Source organism: Mustela erminea, chromosome 5 (assembly GCF_009829155.1).
Source record: "Mustela erminea isolate mMusErm1 chromosome 5, mMusErm1.Pri, whole genome shotgun sequence".
NCBI lineage: Eukaryota > Metazoa > Chordata > Mammalia > Carnivora > Mustelidae > Mustela > Mustela erminea.
Genome location: NC_045618.1, coordinates 97,035,737 through 97,055,022, shown reverse-complemented (window position 1 = coordinate 97,055,022; position 19,286 = coordinate 97,035,737). Strand labels below are relative to the sequence as shown.

The 19,286-nt window shown below is 35.7% G+C and overlaps 1 long non-coding RNA gene across 2 annotated transcripts in view; it reads left to right on the top strand.

Annotated features, from left to right (window-relative positions):
• The first annotated feature begins 1,297 nt into the window (after positions 1-1,297).
• The window catches only part of LOC116591342, a 62,028-nt gene continuing 44,039 nt past the window's right edge, over positions 1,298-19,286 (top strand). The window contains exons 1-3 of one of the 2 annotated variants that reach the window (XR_004285966.1): positions 1,298-1,358; positions 2,413-2,547; positions 5,470-5,689. This is a non-coding gene — a long non-coding RNA (uncharacterized LOC116591342). Of the gene's footprint in view, positions 1,359-2,412; positions 2,548-5,469; positions 5,690-19,286 lie in introns of those variants that run through there. The other variant, XR_004285967.1, reaches the window with a different exon arrangement.

Genomic DNA, 19,286 nt, shown 5'->3' with positions numbered 1-19,286 from the left:
CCTTAAATATAAAGCTTCTGTAAATAAACAGTGGAGAAACTTTTGGGACCTTCACTTTTGTAAACTGTAACAATTTTCTTACAGGCCACAAAAATCATGAATCATTAAAGTAAAAAGAGTATATTAGGAATTTTTATATTCAGAGTATATAAAGAATTCTTGCATTTCTCTAATAAAGAGACAAATCCAATCAAAATACATGGGGCAAAATCTTTAATGGATTTTTCAAAAAAGAATATATAAAAATATCCAGTAAGCACATGAAGTACGTGCAACATCATTAGAAATCAGGGAAATCAATTAAAACACAAAGAGATGTTACTTCAGTTCTAGTAAAATGAATAAAATTTAAAAGATTGACAACACCAACTGTTGGCAAGGATTTGGAGCAACCAGACTTTTAAACCACTATAATCCATACAACTTTGTAAAACTTCAGCAGCTAAACATCTATTATATGACCAAGCAGCTTCACTCCCGGATACTTATACAAGAGAAAAGAACGCATGAGTCAGAAGACCTCAAAAGGATGTTAACAGCAGCCTTATTCACATTTCTGCTAACTGAAAGCGACCAAATAAATGTCAACAGGAGAACGGATAAGTAAATTGTAGCGTATACATTTAATAGATAATAAAGGTGGCAAATTACTACTTCATGCAGCAATATAGATGATTCTCAAAAATATTATCTTGAGTAATATGACAGATATATTAACGAACTGTGTGATATCCCTTTGTGTGTCAGCTGCCTCAAGTGACAATTCCCAATAAGGCAGAAGCAACTTCATCAGACAGGGAGCAGTTGCCTCTGTTGGCAAGAAAGGCTGTGAATCCACTGAACCTTCTCAGTTCACTTCGTACAGTCCTGCTCTTTGTCCATAGACACCCTAAACTTAAATAAGACATTTAAGGAGGCTATGAATTCAACTTCCTTTGGAATTCAGCAACCCAGAGGATTAGACTCTTGTTTCTGGTGCTTCATGTTAACATAAGCTTTCAAGGGTAAGATTCTATCACCGGGGATAGAAAATTTCTCATCTTGATAATTCAATGAGAAGAAATTTTTAAAGCTTTAAGCTTGTCATTTTTTTTCCTAAGTCTTCTAAAGGAGCTAAAAGTATCCAGCCTATCCAACACACAGTCTTCATATTACTTAAACTCTTAATTCAAGATGATTCCAACCAGTAATATAAGTAAGTCATTCATAGCTGTGTACCATAAACAACCATTGCATCACTCTCTGATCTTAAATTCCAGAATCTAGAAGGATATTTACTATTGCAAAGCCCTATCAGATTGGTTTAGCCATCTCAGCCCTCTATTTTCTTGAGACTTTCTGACCTCCAACATCTCCAGGTAATGTTTACTCTATGAGTCTGCTTTAGTACAAGAAAGAAGATCCATTCTAAGCTATTTAAACAAAAAGGGATTTATTGCAGGGTATTAAGTGGCTTAGAACATTTTTGGAAGGGCTGATGAGAACTGAGTCTGAGCTGGTAGGAGTGAGCTAAAAGCCACCTCAAAGAATTAGACCTCCAAATGCTACTCTAGCCAAGATCAGGTGGCTGCCTGTCAAACTGGAAAGCGGCCATAATATACCCTCTGCTATGAAGTGCGTTTCCATTACACAAATTAGCTTATATGTGAGTTTAAATTAGGTAATAAGAAAAGTATAGTATAAACATTGCATTGGTTTATAAGTATTTTTCCCAGTTTATTAATCTTTCATACCAAATAACATCTGAAGGCCAAGTACACTAATACAGTCTGGTGCAGCAAACACCAATAGGTGGCACTCTCTCCCTGAACATACTGTTCACCCCACCTTCTTTCTCATGGGCTCAGTTTGCCAGGTGTTCTTGGAAGGCCTTAACGTATAATTTCCTCTTGTCTCTGAATGTTGCCCTGACTTCAATAACATAGCATAACACAAAGAATCTGAGGAACACATAGTCACCTTCTATCAGAAAATTCTGTTCAATAGCCTCTGTCAGAAGCCACGTTATTAAAATGAATGTCATTAGACATGTCATTCTATTCATTTTTTTCAATGACACTTCTGATTGCTGGAACCTGAATCATGTTCAGAGCATGAGAAGCAAGAGAGCTGAGCTAAAGTCATTTTAGCTTTTTTTTTTTTTCTCCCTCCACATACTAGAAAGCAGGGGAATGGTACTGAACCAACCAACCTAAAATATCTATCAAAGAGGGGGCTGTTGCCAGCTGGAACCAAAGAAATACAGAAAGTCATAAGGAAATAACTTACTGCCCCCTCCCCCAAAAAATCCACTAAAATCTTCACAATAAAATGAGCAGGAAAATCTGCATTTGCCTCACTAAAGAATCTGATGCCATATTACTACCATATTGGTTATTTTTAAATGTTTTCTGGCCTCTTCCCTCTCCACAGCTTCCTTCAATCCTGAAAGAGCCCTTAACTCCAACAAACAAACAAACAAACAAAGGTAGTTAGCAAGTAAGAGAAACTGGGCAAGAAAGAGAGATGTCAAACCAACTCCTTATATTGCAGACTTCTAAGTTCAAGGTGAGGTTTCTCTACTAAGGAAGGAGAAGATTTCAATTATATAAAGAGTTAAGTTTGCTCATGTTAACCAAAAGAAGTGTGGGATATATCTGATACTTCAACCAGAGCCAGGAGAAAGGTTTCTACATGTGGAAATCAGAAGACCTAGAGTGAGGGGAAAACATATCTTTTGCTTATACCCTAATGTTTACATCTCATTCAATAAATGTCTTAACTTACCTTAGATGATATTTATCTTAATGACAGAGTGTTTTCAATTCTTCATTTTTCTCTAATACAATTATGCCACCATGGCCTTGATATAGCTTCCTTATGGGTAAAGTTTACTTGCCTTCATCTTGACATTGGACTTGAGCTGGAATTTCTTTGGTCAATGGGATGTTAGTAGAAGATATATAACTAGAGACTTGAAACGTGGTTGTGGAGTTTGGCTACCTTCCTAACACTGGTGATGAACCATGAAGAAAATGCCTTTAGCAACCCATTTTCTTTCAAGCAGGTCACAGAACAGGATACACAGTGATAGCCACATGCACTGGGTAATTGCTGGAGCCAGAAGATTGAACATGATGAGGAACAGACCTGAACCCAGTCTGTCTGGAGTTGGGATCCTGAAGCCTAGCTTCTGGTATATAGCCCTACCCAGACACAATGTTGTCAATCCATGACTCATGCATGTGAAAATTATTTTTTCTATCTTTAAACCATGGAGTAGTTTGTTATTTAGCATTACTGTAATAATAGCTGACTGAAGCACATCAGTATTTCAATTAAATAATTTCATTTCTCACCATAATACATTGTTATGACTCATCTACTTTATAAAATTAACATAATGTATTTGGGTAAGGAGCTGATGTTAAAATCACTGTGAGAGAAATAATTAGAAAATAACTTTTCATAAGTAAAAATGAGAGTAAGATTTTAGCACAACTGACAATATATTTTCTAACCTTGCACAAATTTTTCTTGCTTGTGCAGAGTATCTCCTTTTTGTTAGTTTGAAGACCAACTATAAGTGTCTTCACAAATAGAAAAATATCTGAACTAATAGCAGTAAATTTATAGGGGGATTTGTTGTTTACTGGGATGAATATTACCAAAAACAGTTTTTATCTAGAACTCATATTACTTATGCCAATCATCAAAAATATTTATGAAATAAAATATATACAAATTTCACATATAAGCTAAATTTCCTATTTTTTTTGATCTGTTATTACAATGCTGAGACATTCTTATTTTAATAATCATTCCTTTTTCAGAGATAGGAAGACTGAGGTTAAATTTTTTGCTAAAAAATGTTAGTAAACAAAGTTTGTTTACTACTTGAATCAAATATGCTCTTAATATGTTTAATAGATAAAATTGAAAACATTTAAAGATTTTAAAACTGTTAATATTATATTCCCCTCACCACTTGAAAACTAGCTATTTCAGCCACTTCCTAAACATCAGTACTCCACATGTGTCAAGGTGATAATGGGTAAAATATATCCTAAAATTTCTATCAAAGAAGTTCTTAGAAAAATCCTTCAACATAATAATACAATGGCTATCTTTTTTTTAACATATAATGTATTATTATTTATAAGGTCTATAATACATTTTTTAACATATAATGTATTATGGACCTGGGTACAGGTCTATAAATCATCAGTCTTACACAATTCACAGCGCTCACCATAGCACATACCCTCCCCAATGTCCATCACCCAGCCACCCTATCCTCCCCTCCCTACCCCTCCAGCAACCCTCAGTTTATTTTGTCTCCCTCTCTGGTTCCGTCCTGGTTCAATTTTCCCACCCTTCCCCCACGACACCCCCTTCCACATCTCAAATTCTTCATATCAGTGAGATTATATGATAATTCTTTCTCTGATTGACTTATTTCACTTAGCATAATACTCTGCAATGACTATCTTTTTAAAATAAAAAACAACAAAACAGCCTAGAAAAATTAGTTCCTTCAAGAACATGAATGTTCTCTGCTGTAAAGAAAATATTTTAAGGAAATTAATGCCACTAACACTTTTACTTCTGTCAATGAAACTGACCCAGGTGATCTAAAGAGAAAAAAAAATTTAACTCAGAAATTTACAAGCAAGTCATAAAGCCTAACAGGCAAATGGCTCCATATAATAAAAGCAAAGTAAGAGCAAAGGGACACAAGAATGGCAAGTTTTGTAGGACCAGTGTAACTGGTGTGTGTGATCTGAAAACAGTGAGGCCCTTTCCCTTTGAGATGTAACTGCAGCCCTGTCATGCTCTAGTACTCCACAGGGCAGTAGAATAATTGGAGCTAATATTGACTTGGACAGTTCTAGGGAGTCTCTATTTAGCAACAGCTGTATGACTAACACGAACCTAATATTGTACAACCCAGATAGACAGTGAAACAGCACATGATCTTTTGGTCATGGGGCGCTTGTTAGATAAGTTCATTTGAGTGCAGCCAGCAATTGTTTATTAGATTAACAATAAAGGGCTAGAGTAGAAACTACACAACATGGGATTGTAATAATCTTCCCTTCGACCCTACACAGAAGTGTTAGTGTGGAGCATCCATCCATAGGTTAAAAGCCCATTTCTATTTCTTTGTGAAGTGGTGTATCAGTGCTTAGGATGAAAGAATTTAGGAACTAAAGGTCTGAGTGCAATTCTCCACTTAGCTACTTACTACTGATCTGACCTAAGACAAGTATCAACTTCCCCAGTTGTAAAAGGAGAGAAACAATGTACTTTACTCAAGAGTGCTTTGCCATATGTCAACTAATAAATGTTAAGCCCTTAACAGACTAACTCAGATGTGGTAAGCTCTTGAATATAGTTTTTCTTCTCTTTTCATTTTCAGTGCTATCATTAATCCATTTTCTTGTGCTTTTTCTTAGTATTTGAAGTTTTTCTCACTTCATGTTTTAGACCACTTAATTAGAAGACATAGCTGATGTGCTCAGAAAAAAACATGAGATGGTCAGAAATGATGACAAGAGGAGAGAGAGAGAAGTGAATAAAGAACATCAGTGTAAGAGCTGTTAAGGTTTTTGTTGTGTTCAGATTTGCACTGATGTAGTAGTTCAACAAGTCTAGAAATCAATCAGTGCAATTCTCTCATTAAAAACCCAATAAAACATGTCTTGCTCTTCCTGCCACATACAGAAGAAAACCACCATTATTGCCTGATGTAGATCAGTGGCTCTAAACTATATAACAACTATTTTCTAAATTCTTTTATTGCCAAAAGACATTCATAGAAAATATAACCTAAAACCACTCACTAGAATAATTCCAAAGTCACATGTTATTGATGCAAAATCGTACGTTATATTGATTCAGGAGAATCAAAGTAATGCTTTAACTGTAAAGGAAAGAAAACCTGATGTTCAGTAAAGTAATTGGCTACGATGTTGGCTATTAATGAAGTACTTACATTTTTGTACCTCCTTACAGCACAATTAATGCAGGGAAATAGAAGAACATGGATGTGTGTGGACACTAAAATAAGGACTTTGTTAGGCTGACTAATAGTTGCTCTTTGTTGGTAAGAAAATAAATAATAATAATAACTAAAACTACAGACCAGTGATGTCCAATATGGTAACCAATAGCCCTGAATGGCTATGGAGCCCTTGAAATATGGGTCGGTGCTACTGAAGAACTGAATTTTAATGTTATTTATTTAAATTAAATTTATTTAAATTAGATTTATGCGAAAAGCTAAATCAGCATTAAGTACCTCCATAATGTTTACATTGATTATGGGTTGAAATAATAATTGGGAGATATTATATGTTAAATATGTAATTAAAATTAGAATCCCCGTTTTTTGGTTTTTTTTTTTTAACTTCTTAAAATATGGTCACTAAAACCTTTTAAATCTATATTGCTCACATTTGTGGCTTGCATTATATTTCTATGGCACAGTGCTGCTATACAAACTGAATGGTAAACCCTTGAGGGTAGTAGCAGGATAAAATGAACAGTTAGGAAACTTCCTAATTTGTTTCAACATGTAATCTCTATAACCAAGACACAATATTTCAATAATTAATTTCTACTACCTAAATTTATTTCTGCATTATAAAAATTAAATTACATATATATAATTTTAAAACAATCTTTATTAATGAAATTCAGTGAGAACCTTGAATTTTATCTATACTTATTGAAGTACAAAGTATGTTAAAAGGAATCTCATGTTTCCTCTGTTCTATAGACACATTGGTGGTAACACTTTTGCCAGAATTTATCCAAAATTACACTACAGACCTGTCAGCTGTCAAAATGTTATTGGAAATCTAGAGTAATTTGCTTCCAAAGAAGTGTATATGAGTCTTAGCAACATCCATAAGTTTTCCTAAGTAGATTGATTAGAGTCCTTTGGCCCCAACATTAGATTTCAGTTCAGTTAAAAAATTCTAAAAATTTTGGCTAACATGTTCTTCATCTGCTTCACATGGATTAACTACTCAATCTAGTTTTATAAATTAAACCAAAATTCTTAAAAAATCTAATCACCCTCTCTTTAGTAGCCATTCGAATGAAAGCAACTTACTTGCATCTATCTAGCTTCTGCAAGATAAAAGCTGTAAAATGTTTGGTGCAGAAAATAGTTTTAAATAATACATGTTTGTTGACAAATCTTATGATAATTCTGTACACTCTGAAATTGATCTTAAATTCTAGGATCCCATAAAATATCCCATTTAACTTTACAAACATATAAATACATCTGCAAGAAAAGTCATCATTTTGAGATATGTGAATTGTAATGCCCGATTTTTTGTTTAATAAATCAAAAATTATTTTAAATAAGAAAAAAATTAACAGTGTACACTGAAAACTCACCTTACTTCCTAGTATAAACTCTAGTATCATTGCAGCTGACTCCTAATTTTATTATTAACACTGAATACATTTACTAACTTTGAAGTATTTCTTCAGCATCCCTGATATCAACAAAAAACATAATGAATTATGAAAGCACCTACAGCCATTAATGTCAACTTGAAACTCCCATTATACACCCATCACAGCTGCTATTGAAGCAGTGATATTTGGAAAGCTGATGTTTTCACCTGAACTATTTTTAAGGGCTTTTTAGTTGACAATCTCTACATATTCATTCTCAATAATTTTGAAAGTTCCATTCTCATCATGATTTTTTACTCTTTACAACCCCTACATATATATAAGCAGTAATGATTCATTTTCACATATAATACTTCTATGCATTGTATGAAAATTTGCCCAACTGCCATGCATTCCACAGCTGATTTTATACACCTTTCACAATCTCATCAAGCCTTCTTGATAAAATATCATTGCTCAGTGAAACACAAAAATTTTTCCCATTTGAGCTTCTTCCTATAAGTAAATATAGCTTCTCAATCAGCTATAAAGATTTTCTTTAATATTTTTTTATTTTACATATTTTATAATGCATTGTACTATTCTGTAAGAAATAAGGAGAACTTTCTTTCTCTGATTAGGGTATATTTAAAACAGTCTGGTCATAATAAGACCATTTTCAAACTTTTCCTATAAATTTCAGTAAGATGACAGGTCCTTGCTAATTGAGTCAGTGTGTTCATGAAATTTGCACTACATTTCAGTGATTTAAAGGTTTCCTTTAAAAATGTGTTTTTAATATTAAAGTTATTGGTCTGCCTGGGTGGGTCAGTTGATTAAGTGCCCTCTGTGCAGGTCATGATTCCAGGGTCCTAGGATCAAGCCCTCATCAGGCTCCTTGTTCAGTGGAGAGCCTGCTTCTCTATTGCCCTCTCCCTCTTCCCCCAACCCCCTTCATGCTCTCTCGCAAATGAAATATTTTTAAAAATAAATAAGTAAAATGTGTTGTTATATTAGAAAGATGAGAAATTGTTCAGTTATCAGACAGACTATAAAACCCAATGTTAAATAATCAACCGAATACCATTGATATATTTCCTTTATATTGACATTTTAAAATAAGGATATTTTAAAATTTTTATTTATTTTTTTTAAGATTTTGTTTATTTGGGGAGGCTAGGTGGCTCAGTGGGTTAGAGCCTCTGCCTTAGGCTCGGGTCATGATCTCGGGGTCCTGGGATTGAGCCCCGCATCAGGAATCTCTGCTCAGCAGGGAGCCTGCTTCCTCCTCTCTCTGCCTTCCTCTCTGCCTACTTGTGATCTCTGGCTGTCAAATAAACAAATAAAATCTTTAAATAAAAAAAGATGTTGTTTATTTGACAGAGAGCTATACAGTGAGAGAGGGAACACAAGCAGGGGGAATGGAAGAGGGAGAAGCAGGCTCCGCACGGAGCAAGTAGCCTGACGTGGGTCTTGACCCCAAGAACCTGGGATAATGACCCAAGACAAAGGCAGACGCTTAATGACTAAGCCACCCTGGCACCCCTAAAATAGGGATTTTTAAAAATACAGTTATATAATTTCCATAAATGTAATAATTTTAAATGCAAATTAACACAAGTATTTTTACATTGGTGACTCAAATATCACAAGCAACATTGTCATTGTAACCTAATCTTCCAAAACAGAAAGCAACCTCTGGCAAAATTTGATCAGAACAATGGATAATGTTCCCTTTAATTTATAAATGAATTCCAGAAACTTTTGGTATATATAAAACCATGGAAAATATTTTGTGTATACATATAATTGAGTTAGGTTTTAGACAATGAGAGACATTCGAAATGTGTCTTCAGATTGAAATTTTTTTATTATGCAGGACTTCTCTATGCTTTATAGCATGCATAACATTCTTGGTTTCTACCTACTAAAGCAGCAGCACCTCCTAATAATTTAACAATGAAAGAAATGCCTGCTTCTCCCTCTCCCAGTCCCTTTACTTGTGCTTTGTCAAATAAATTAATAAAATCTTAAAATATAAAATAAGAGAAGAGAAGAGAAAAAAGGAAAAAATGCCTCCAATAAGTTTCCAAAATGACCACAAGGGTTGTGCTTCTCCCAAAGAGAGCACTAAGCAATAGAACAGTGAAATCTGCTACCCATATGCAAACTGTTGCAAACCATGTCTTCCACCTGCTATTTAGTGTATTTATTTATTCATTCATTTGTTTGTTTGTCAGACAGAGAGAGAGCACAAGCAGGGGGAGTGGTAAGCAGAGGCAGAGGGAGAAGCAGGCTCTGCCATGAGCAGAGAGCCCTGACATGGGGCTCAATCCCAGGACTCTGAGATCACGACCTGAGCCAAAGGCAGATGCCTAACCAACTGATCAACCCAGACACCCCAGTGTCCTTTTAAATTTATTGAGTAATCTTTGCTAAATCTCAATCCCTTTCATAAAAGCAGGGGTTATTTAAAAATTAGCATTTGAAAGAGACTTTGTGGTTTGTCACAAAAAGGTATGGGGGAACTTTTTTTTTAAGGTTTTATTTATTTAAGAGAGAACATGAGCAAGAGAGCAGAACAGGGGGAGCAGCAGAGGGAAAGGGAGAAGCAGACTCCCTACTGAACCTCAGGGGGTTGCTGGATGCAGGGCACGATGTGGGGCTCCATCCCAGGCACTGGGATTATGACCTGAGCCAAAGGCAGATGCTTAATGGACTGAGCCACCCAGGTGCCCCTGTTGCTGGGATACTTAGAACAAGTTCATGAAAATGAATTTTCTTGCATGTCTTACATGAAATCTGTAATGCCAACTTCATATTTTTATACTATACTACAAAATACATAGACTCATCTTTATATATCTTTTAGACAAAGAACAATTTTTAGCAAATTTTACAGTGACCACTATGCATTTTAACATAAGAAAAATCGACACAGCTTTCCTCTATGATACACATATAAAAAGGAATCACAGATGTGCTTCTGCAAGAAATATTTATGTCTTTGCTGCAAACAGAGGAAGGAAGACTAACATTTAATGTGTACCTCATATTGGCAAAAATATTAAAATACTTCCTTAATTCTTACAATAATCCCAAGTTGACATTTTTTTTAAATGGGGGGAAAAAGTCTCAGGAGTTAAATTAGAGTGATGAAGGCATAGTGAAAAATCCAGTTTAGTTCAGTCTTTCTCCTCTACCATTCTGTCCTCCATCTTGAATGCCCAGGAAGTGTTCCAAATTTTCCTTTTAAAAGGGCCCCTTATACTTATAATATTACAATTCTTTTTTCCCAGAATATCAAAATAATTTTGGAAGTGGTGTTTTAGTATATTTGGTGGTGGTGATGATGATGATGATTTGAACATTCTGCCCCTTTACTTACTGTCCTTTCATTCAAGGTGGCCCCTGCTGAAGCATCCAGCTATCCTTAATCATGTCCTCTTTGATACAATGAACACTGAGGTTATAGAATAAGCGATATATGTATATATCCCCTAAAATATGTTTGGTATAGTCTCTGGATTAGCAATATGGATTTTGAAGACAAAGCTAAGATTACTGTGTTTTATATTTACATGTAAATATTGATTTTCCCTTAAAAGGTAAATTTAAAAGTTGTACAACAGGGGCACCTGGGTTGCTCAGTGGGTTAAGCCGCTGCCTTCGGCTCAGGTCATGATCTCGGGGTCCTGGGATCGAGTCCCGCATCGGGCTCTCTGCTCAGCGGGGAGCCTGCTTCCTCCTCTCTCTCTCTCTGCCTGCCTCTCTGCCTACTTGTGATCTCTCTCTGTCAAATAAATAAAATCTTTAAAAAAAAAAAAAAGTTGTACAACAATGGAAGGATTTTAAAGATCTCAATGATTTCATAATTAGGACTGTATCCCCTTTAAAAAAAAAAAAAAAAGATTTATTTATTTGAGAGAGAGTGAGAGAGAACATGAGAGGGGAGAAGGTCAGAAAAAGAAGCAGACTCCCCGGAGCCTGGAGCCCGATGCAGGACTCGATCCTGCAACTCCAGGACCATGACCTGAGCCAAAAGCAGTGGCTTCACCAACTAAGCCACCCAGGCACCCCAAAATCCCCTTTCTGAAGGCTCATCACAGCTATGCATGTCAATTAAATCTGTTTACTCTTTTTTAGACTATTGCTTCTCAATATTTTTTTTTTCTCCTGAGATCCTGCCTATAGCCATAGTTACTTTTGAATACCCATAAATTGTCCATTCCATCCACATTAGTCTCATCGACAGGAACATTTATGATGGGATAATTTGGAAGGCTACTTCTCATCTTCCTGTGCTCACTCGGGCTTTCACCCCTCACTTACTGTGGCGGCATTTCTTCTTGCCTTTGCAGGGACAGTCTCCGCCCAGCCAGGTTATTCATTAGTCCCCCTATAAACTAACATTTTTATGTGCTTGCTTCGGCAAAGATTTACCAATTTCTCTCACTGCTTTACTTTGCTAATTGGTCCAGTCAGTGTTCCTTCTCACAGCTTCTATCCCCATCATCTTCCTTTAAATTTTGCACCACAGAGTAATTTTCCAGTGTCACAGAATAATTAACAAATCCTCCCTCTGATTCCACTATGGGTTCTCTAGGACTTAAAATGCTCCACATTCTATGCCTAGACAAAATTCTTATCCTTTAAGCAGGTAGAGCTAGACCCATTTCTGGGGCGGGGATGGAGGGAGATAAAATATTCCTGGCCTGGGCATGCTAGGGTAAATACCTGCTGTATGTCAGAGTTTGAGATTGTCTTCAAGTGGTGCCTGGCTGGCTCTGTTGGTGGAGCATGTGACTCTTGATCTCGGGATTGTAAAATTGAGCCCCACGTTGAGTATAGAGATTACTTAAGAAAAAATAAAATCTTAAGAATATTAAAAAGATTGTCTTCAAGATAACTGATTATCTTCATTATCATGCTCTCTGGTATCTCATTTTCCTTTCTTCCACAATTTCAACATTTCACCAGTCTCTCAAATCCATCGTGGGGGGAAAAAAAGCTTCTTAATATTAAGGGAAGAAAGCTGCATAAAATTGTCTTTTCCTCAATCTTAGTATTGATACGCTTTAAAATTCTATTTGTGCATCTGAACATCATGAGGCTAGATAACTGCTTTTTGTTGATTCTTTACATCTATATAAAGTTCTTTCATTCAATGGATAGTCCATAAGTGTTTGATTTTTATTAAGAAATTAATTAATGGTATACTGGTAAAACTTCAAAACAGCTTCTATTATTTTCTACCATAAAAATAAATACTTATAAATTGGATGCTGTGTGTATATTTTGGTTTATGTGGAATTGGCTGATGAAAGAAGTGATGTGACAGGTAAAAAGTGTAGGGGAAAAGGCAATTTCTATGACTTTTAAAGATAAGAGGAAAAACTAATAGGAAGGAAATTAATACAGCCTATTTTGGCCATAACACAAAGCAATTAGCCTGGTTAAAAAAGGAGAAAATCAGATTACTGAATTTATAAGTGAGGTATAATATCAAATTCTTTAATAGGATCAAAGAGTCTCATTTAAGTTATATAGCAGAAAATAGGTATAAAATTCTTAAAATTATACTCATTTTTATAATTAAAATCTAATGTAAGGAACTAAAGCAAGAATAAAGGAAAAAAAAAGTTATATACATTGTACAAGTGTAAATATTCCAAAAGAAAAAAGACCTTAAGTGTCAATTCATTTTACGTTTGCAAACACATACATTGGGATACTTGCTTTGGCAAAATTAAAAATAATAACTGAAAGCAATTTTAAAAGATCTTATACTGCAAACAAAAGGCTGTTCCTAAGAAAAGGACTGTAGGAAAATAAACATTCCAGAACAGATTCTCCACAAATACACCTTTTACTAAATCATTTCCCCCAATCCTTGCATTCAGACCCCCTGTAGTTTTCATTGATTTCTGTGAAACAGAGAAAACATACATCTTTCTGTTAAGGAATACCTCATTACAGTGATTTCTGGAAAGAAATGTGCTTGAAAAACCAAACATATGCAATATATTCAAAATGTCTAACTTCATTAAAAACTAACAGAAAAAGATTCAATATCACTAAAATAACCAAGATCTATATGTTCAATATCACAAGTAAACACATGTACATTTAAACAGTGAGATAACATCATACCCTATAAAATTAACAAAACTTAAGATAAAATTTATTTAGATTATTTAAATGAATTATTTTCTATATAACTCTAAATAATGTTTATAAAGTATGCTAGCACAATATTGCCATAGACATCACAAGTTAAACTGTCTATATTATCAGAGCAAAAAAAAAAAAGAAATTTTGTGTGAACCTACAAAATTGATGTCAATAAAAATAAATGAGTAACCAAGGAGACCATGCATTCTGGATGATCTCTGAGTGGCTGTGAAGCACAGCCCCTTGAAGATCCATTAGGATCATGTGTCCTCAGAGAAAATTCAATGTGGTATCGACACACTGAAATTGTGGGGTCTCCAGACCCCTGAGAGTCTGAATGTATATGTGGATACACAATACTTCCTGAGCCCCTCCAACCAGAAAATCCTGTCCTCTCCTCTCAGAGTGAAAGAGAAGGGCTTTATTGAGATCACTGGTATTTCCAAGGAGTTAAAGCTAGGATTAGACATAAATTAAGGGTTTAAATTAATATTACTTTAATATTCTCACTACTTAATAGGCCCTCTGGGAACAACAGCCTAAGAGGTACATACTTCTTGAGTCTGAAGATGACTTAGGATATTGAAGAGAAGTATAGCTGAGTAGATAGAAGAGTAAGTTTGGAAGTCAGGACATCTGGATTTAAATATTCATGTCACCACATATTGGCCTTGGCCATGTGAACATGAACCAGTTATGAAATGTCTGCAACCTCACTTTGCTCATTTGGAAACCAGGGATATTAAGTCTGTTTCCATACAGCTGTTCTTTGGATTGAGTGAAGTACACTAGGAAAGCACTTGGCACAGTATCTAGCATGTAATAAGAATGGGTAGTTATCATATGCTTACTAAATAAATAGGAAGTATAGTATTACTAACACACCTTGATTCTTCCACCAAGATACTCTTTGATAATTCATAATTTATGTGTTGTAAAAAATCACTGTTTTACTTCCTGCTTTTCTATTCTCTTTTCCTTAAAAGTTCGAGATAATATTAATTTTTTCATGACACTCTACTCAATATTTTAAAATTTCAGACTTTTATAATTAGATTATTACATATTGGTGATTAAATATTTAATGTGGCTCAGTCATAGCAACTTCTTAGAAACATAGCCAAAGGCAAGGGAAGCAAGGGCAAAATTGAACTATTAGAACTTCATCAAGATCAAAAGCTTTTGCACAGCAAAGGAAACAGTCAACAAAACCAAAAGACAACCTACAGAATGGGAGAAGATATTTGCAAATGACATATCAGATAAAGGGCTAGTATCCAAAATCTATAAAGAACTTACCAAATTCAACACCCAAAGAACAAAGAATCCAATCAAGAAATGGGCAAAATATGTGAACAGACATTTCCACAAAGACAACATCCAAATGGCCAACAGATACATGAGGAAGTGTTCAATATCACTTGGCATCAGGGAAATACAAATCAAAACCACAGTGAGATACCACCTCATACCAGTCAGAACGGCTAAAATTAACGAGTCAGGAAATGACAGGTGTTGGCAAGGTTATGAAGAAAGGGGAACACTCCTACACTGTTGGTGGGCATGCAAGCTGGTGCAGCCACTTTGGAGAACAGTATGGAGATTCCTCAAAAAGTTGAAAATAGAGCTACCCTATGACCCAGCAATTGCACTACTGGGTATTTACCCTAAAAATACAAATGTAGTGATCCGAAGAGGCACATGCACCCCAATGTTTATAGCAGCAATGTCCACAATACCCAAACTATGGAAAGAGCCTAGATGTCCATCAACAGATAAGTGGATAAAGATGTGGTATATATACACAATGGAATATTATGTAGCCATCAAAAACGAAATCTTGCCATTTGCAACTACATGGATGGAACTAGAGGGTATTATGCTAAGTGCAATAAGTCAATCAGAGAAAGACAATTGTCATATGATATCACTGATATGAGTATTTGAAAAACAAGACAGAGGGTCATGGGGGAGGGGAGGGAAAAATGAAACAAGATGAAAGTAGAGAGGGAGACAAACCATAAGAGATTCTTAATCTCAGGAAACAAACTGGGGGTTGCTGGAGTGGAGGGAGGTGGGAGGGTTAGGATGGCTGTGTGATGGACATTGGGGAGGGTACGTGTTATGGTGATGACTGTGAATTGTGTAAGACTGATGATGCACAGACCTGTACCCTTGAAACAAATAATACATTATATGTTAATAAAAAAATTCAGTGTGGCCAAAGGTTTTACAAAAATTAATCACTGTCTGACTTATGAGTTTAATATGGTACCTAGCCCATAGTAGGATTCAAAAAGGGTAGCTTTATAAACAAATCAATCAATATTTTACTTGACAAGCAATTTCAACACATTAATTAGAAAGATATACATGATATCCTCTGGCTTTCATTATTCAGCATAACCTCAAGATCTCAGTCAAGCAAAACTATAAACCTCTGGATTTCAAGTGGGAGAGAGGGTTGAGCTAAGCAGGAGTGCTTTTTGAGAATTGAGAGGTAACTGAAAAAAATCCTATTGAGCATATCTGTAGTCTTGAATCATTTTCTGTGTTGTCCAACAAATTTCTTTCACTGTTTGCCATTGATCTGTGACCTGCCCGAGACCTGCTTTACAACAAAGTGTGTCCAAGTCATTTTTGTCTTTCCCATTTTCCCATTTATGACGATTATCTTTCCTTCTTTTTCTTTTTTTTTATTTGTTTGACAGATTACAAGTAGGCAGAGAGGCAGGCAGAGAGAGAGAGGAGGAAGCAGCCTCCCCACTGAGCACGGAGCCTGAGGCGGGGCTCGATCCCTGGACCCTGGGACGATGACCTGAGCCAAAGGCAGGGGCTTTAACCCACTTAGCCACCCAGGCTCAGGGGCCCCTATGACAATTTTCAATGAGCCATACATGTCACATACTCCATATATTACAAAAACTAGCAACTTCACCTCCAGAGCTATTTAAATTCTCACATTATTCTAAAGAGTCTTAAATTTCACTTCCACAAAACACATCTCCTATTTCAAATGGGATCATTGAAAGGCAAAAGCACTCATCACATATTTTTTTTCCTTTTTGTTTTTTTCTTTGTTTTGTTTTGCTTTGGGGTTTTTTTTTGTTTGTTTGTTTGTTTTTTGTATAAGAGTGTGGAGGTTCTGGATGGCAGTGTGTTGTCTCTTGAAAATCTGCTGTGTACTGGAGGAGTTTAATGTCGAATGACTTTGTCAACAGAATGTGGCACCGCCCTGGGCTGTGCTGCATGTTTGTAGTGCAATAGGGCTCGGAAACATTCTGGGAAAGCAATCACTTCTGCATTGTCTGGCCTGAGGAATCTACCCCTCTTGTTCCTCTAGCTCACATCTCTTACCTGCTGGGTGTCATTTCAAGAAGGGCCTTGATTGCAAGTGGCCTTCGCAGCTGGATAGCTCTGGAGATAAATATTTTTCTGTTTCTCCTCTATTTTATCTATCTTCCAGTTTTTCTTCATGCTTTGGATTCCTGAGAAAGAATGAATGAATATATATATATATATATATATATATGCCATTTGCATGGTATGTTGTTGATAGGAAGTTAAATTACCATATCAAAGGTTTTACTAGTTTTTTTTTTTTTCCCAATCTCATAAAACCAATCTTTTATTTTGACTGACCCTCTTCAATTTGAGTTATTTCACTTCTCTTCTAATACATTTAGAAATCACAAAGCTTCCCAAATCTCCCTTAACATTTTTTTAAGACTCCTATGTAGGAAACATACTCAACAATGTAGCAAATAGGTCAGCTGGAAACTCCCTGGAGGAAGTAGAAAACATATCTATCAGTTTGGTATGCTTATTACTAGGAGCCCATTTGAAATGTTATTAATGCCGAGTATGGCGATTTTTTATTTCCCTTTCCCTTTGGCTAATGGTTTATTTACATATTGACATATTCCATGGGATTTGGGAGGTACGGTGGGGGGGGGGCACTAAATGGACATTCGTCTGGAGAATAAAACAGTATTTAAGGGTATTCTTCGTATGAAAATCCTTCTTTTGTTGCATTAACAACTTTGAAATGATCATTGTGTCATGAAATAATCGCTAAATGACACATGGTTCCTTAATCAGCATTGTTCACTGCTGGCAGAATCATAGAATCATTGGACTTGCAAATGCAGGTTTTGACTTATGGTGGCTTAGTGTAATGTATGAAAATCGGTGATGGGGTGTTTCAAACCAGGAAAATTCAACCTTGATTTTACATGCATGGATAGCACAGCCCTGCACAGCAAAATGAAATCCATTACCCACTTTATTGTTTTCTATTTTGTGTGAAGTTTGCTTCAGATTTTTGTGTGAGATGCTATATGAAATGAAAGATGTATCTTCAACTTTTTTTTTTAATTCTGTATATTTAGAGATAATGCTGCTAATGACAGAGCTAACATCACCATAATGTCAATTCTCCATTCTACATACATTCCTCATATGATTTATAGAAATGCCTCTCTCGGGGCGCCTGAGTGGCTCAATGGGTTAAAGCCTCTGCCTTCGGCTCGGGTCATGATCCCAGGATCCTGGGATGGAGCCCCACATCAGGCTCTCTGCTCAGCAGGGAACCTGCTTCCCTTCCTCTCTCTCTGCCTACTCTGTCTGTCAAATAAAATAAATAAAACCTTTAAAAAAAAAAAAAAAAGAAATGCCTCTCTCTAGGAAATACCAGCTCCCAATATTGGTCTGGCTAAGGTTATCACAAATAGAAACTTTTACTTAGATATAGTAAATATTACAATAAATTGAAATATTATCTGCCCTAATAACTTGGTACTAAATACAGGAACGTTATAGTTTTACTTTTTTTTTTAAGATTTTATTTATTTATTTATTTATTTGTCAGAGAGAGAGAGAGAGAAAGAACACAAGCAGGCAGAGGCAGGGAGAGAAGTAGGCTCCCTGCTGAGCAAGGAGCCAGATGTGGGACTCAATTTCAGGACCCTGGGATCATGACCTGAGGCAAAGGCAGTGGCTTAACACACTGAGCCACCCAGGAGTCCCTATAGTTTTACTTTTTTTTTTTTTTTTTAAGATTTTATTTATTTATTTGACAGACAGAGATCACAAGTAGGCAGAGAGGCAGGCAGAGAGAGAGGAGGAAGCAGGCTCCCTGCTGAGCAGAGAGCCCGATGTGGGACTCGATCCCAGGACCCTGAGATCACGACCTGAGCTGAAGGCAGCGGCCCAACCCACTGAGCCACCCAGGCGCCCCCTATAGTTTTACTTTTAAATGGCAACTGTATTACTGATATCAATAATTTTTACAAGTAGATATTATTGATACACAATATATTAAAGATTATTCCAATAAAACAGCACTGCATATATATTTATACAGGTGAAAAGAATCTGCCAAGCAAACACACATCAATTTTGTTTGTATTCGAGATGCAACAAACAAGATGACAACACAAACTTGATGTAACCTCAAAGTTACCTCAATCAAATTGCAGTCATGAAGCATTTTTTTTTAGATAAACCAGGCATTCCAAATATATGCTCATTTTCATGTGTTTATCTTGTTTAGATTTGAGTTATAATACCCGGAGATACTTTGTTTTTTAGAAAAATAAAGTAAGTCTCACTGAGGTTAAGTGGCTTTTAGAAATTCAAACAACTAGTTAATGAGAGAGAGAACATTATCTTCTGTCTTCTTTTCCAGCACAGTTTTCATGAATCTATTGCAA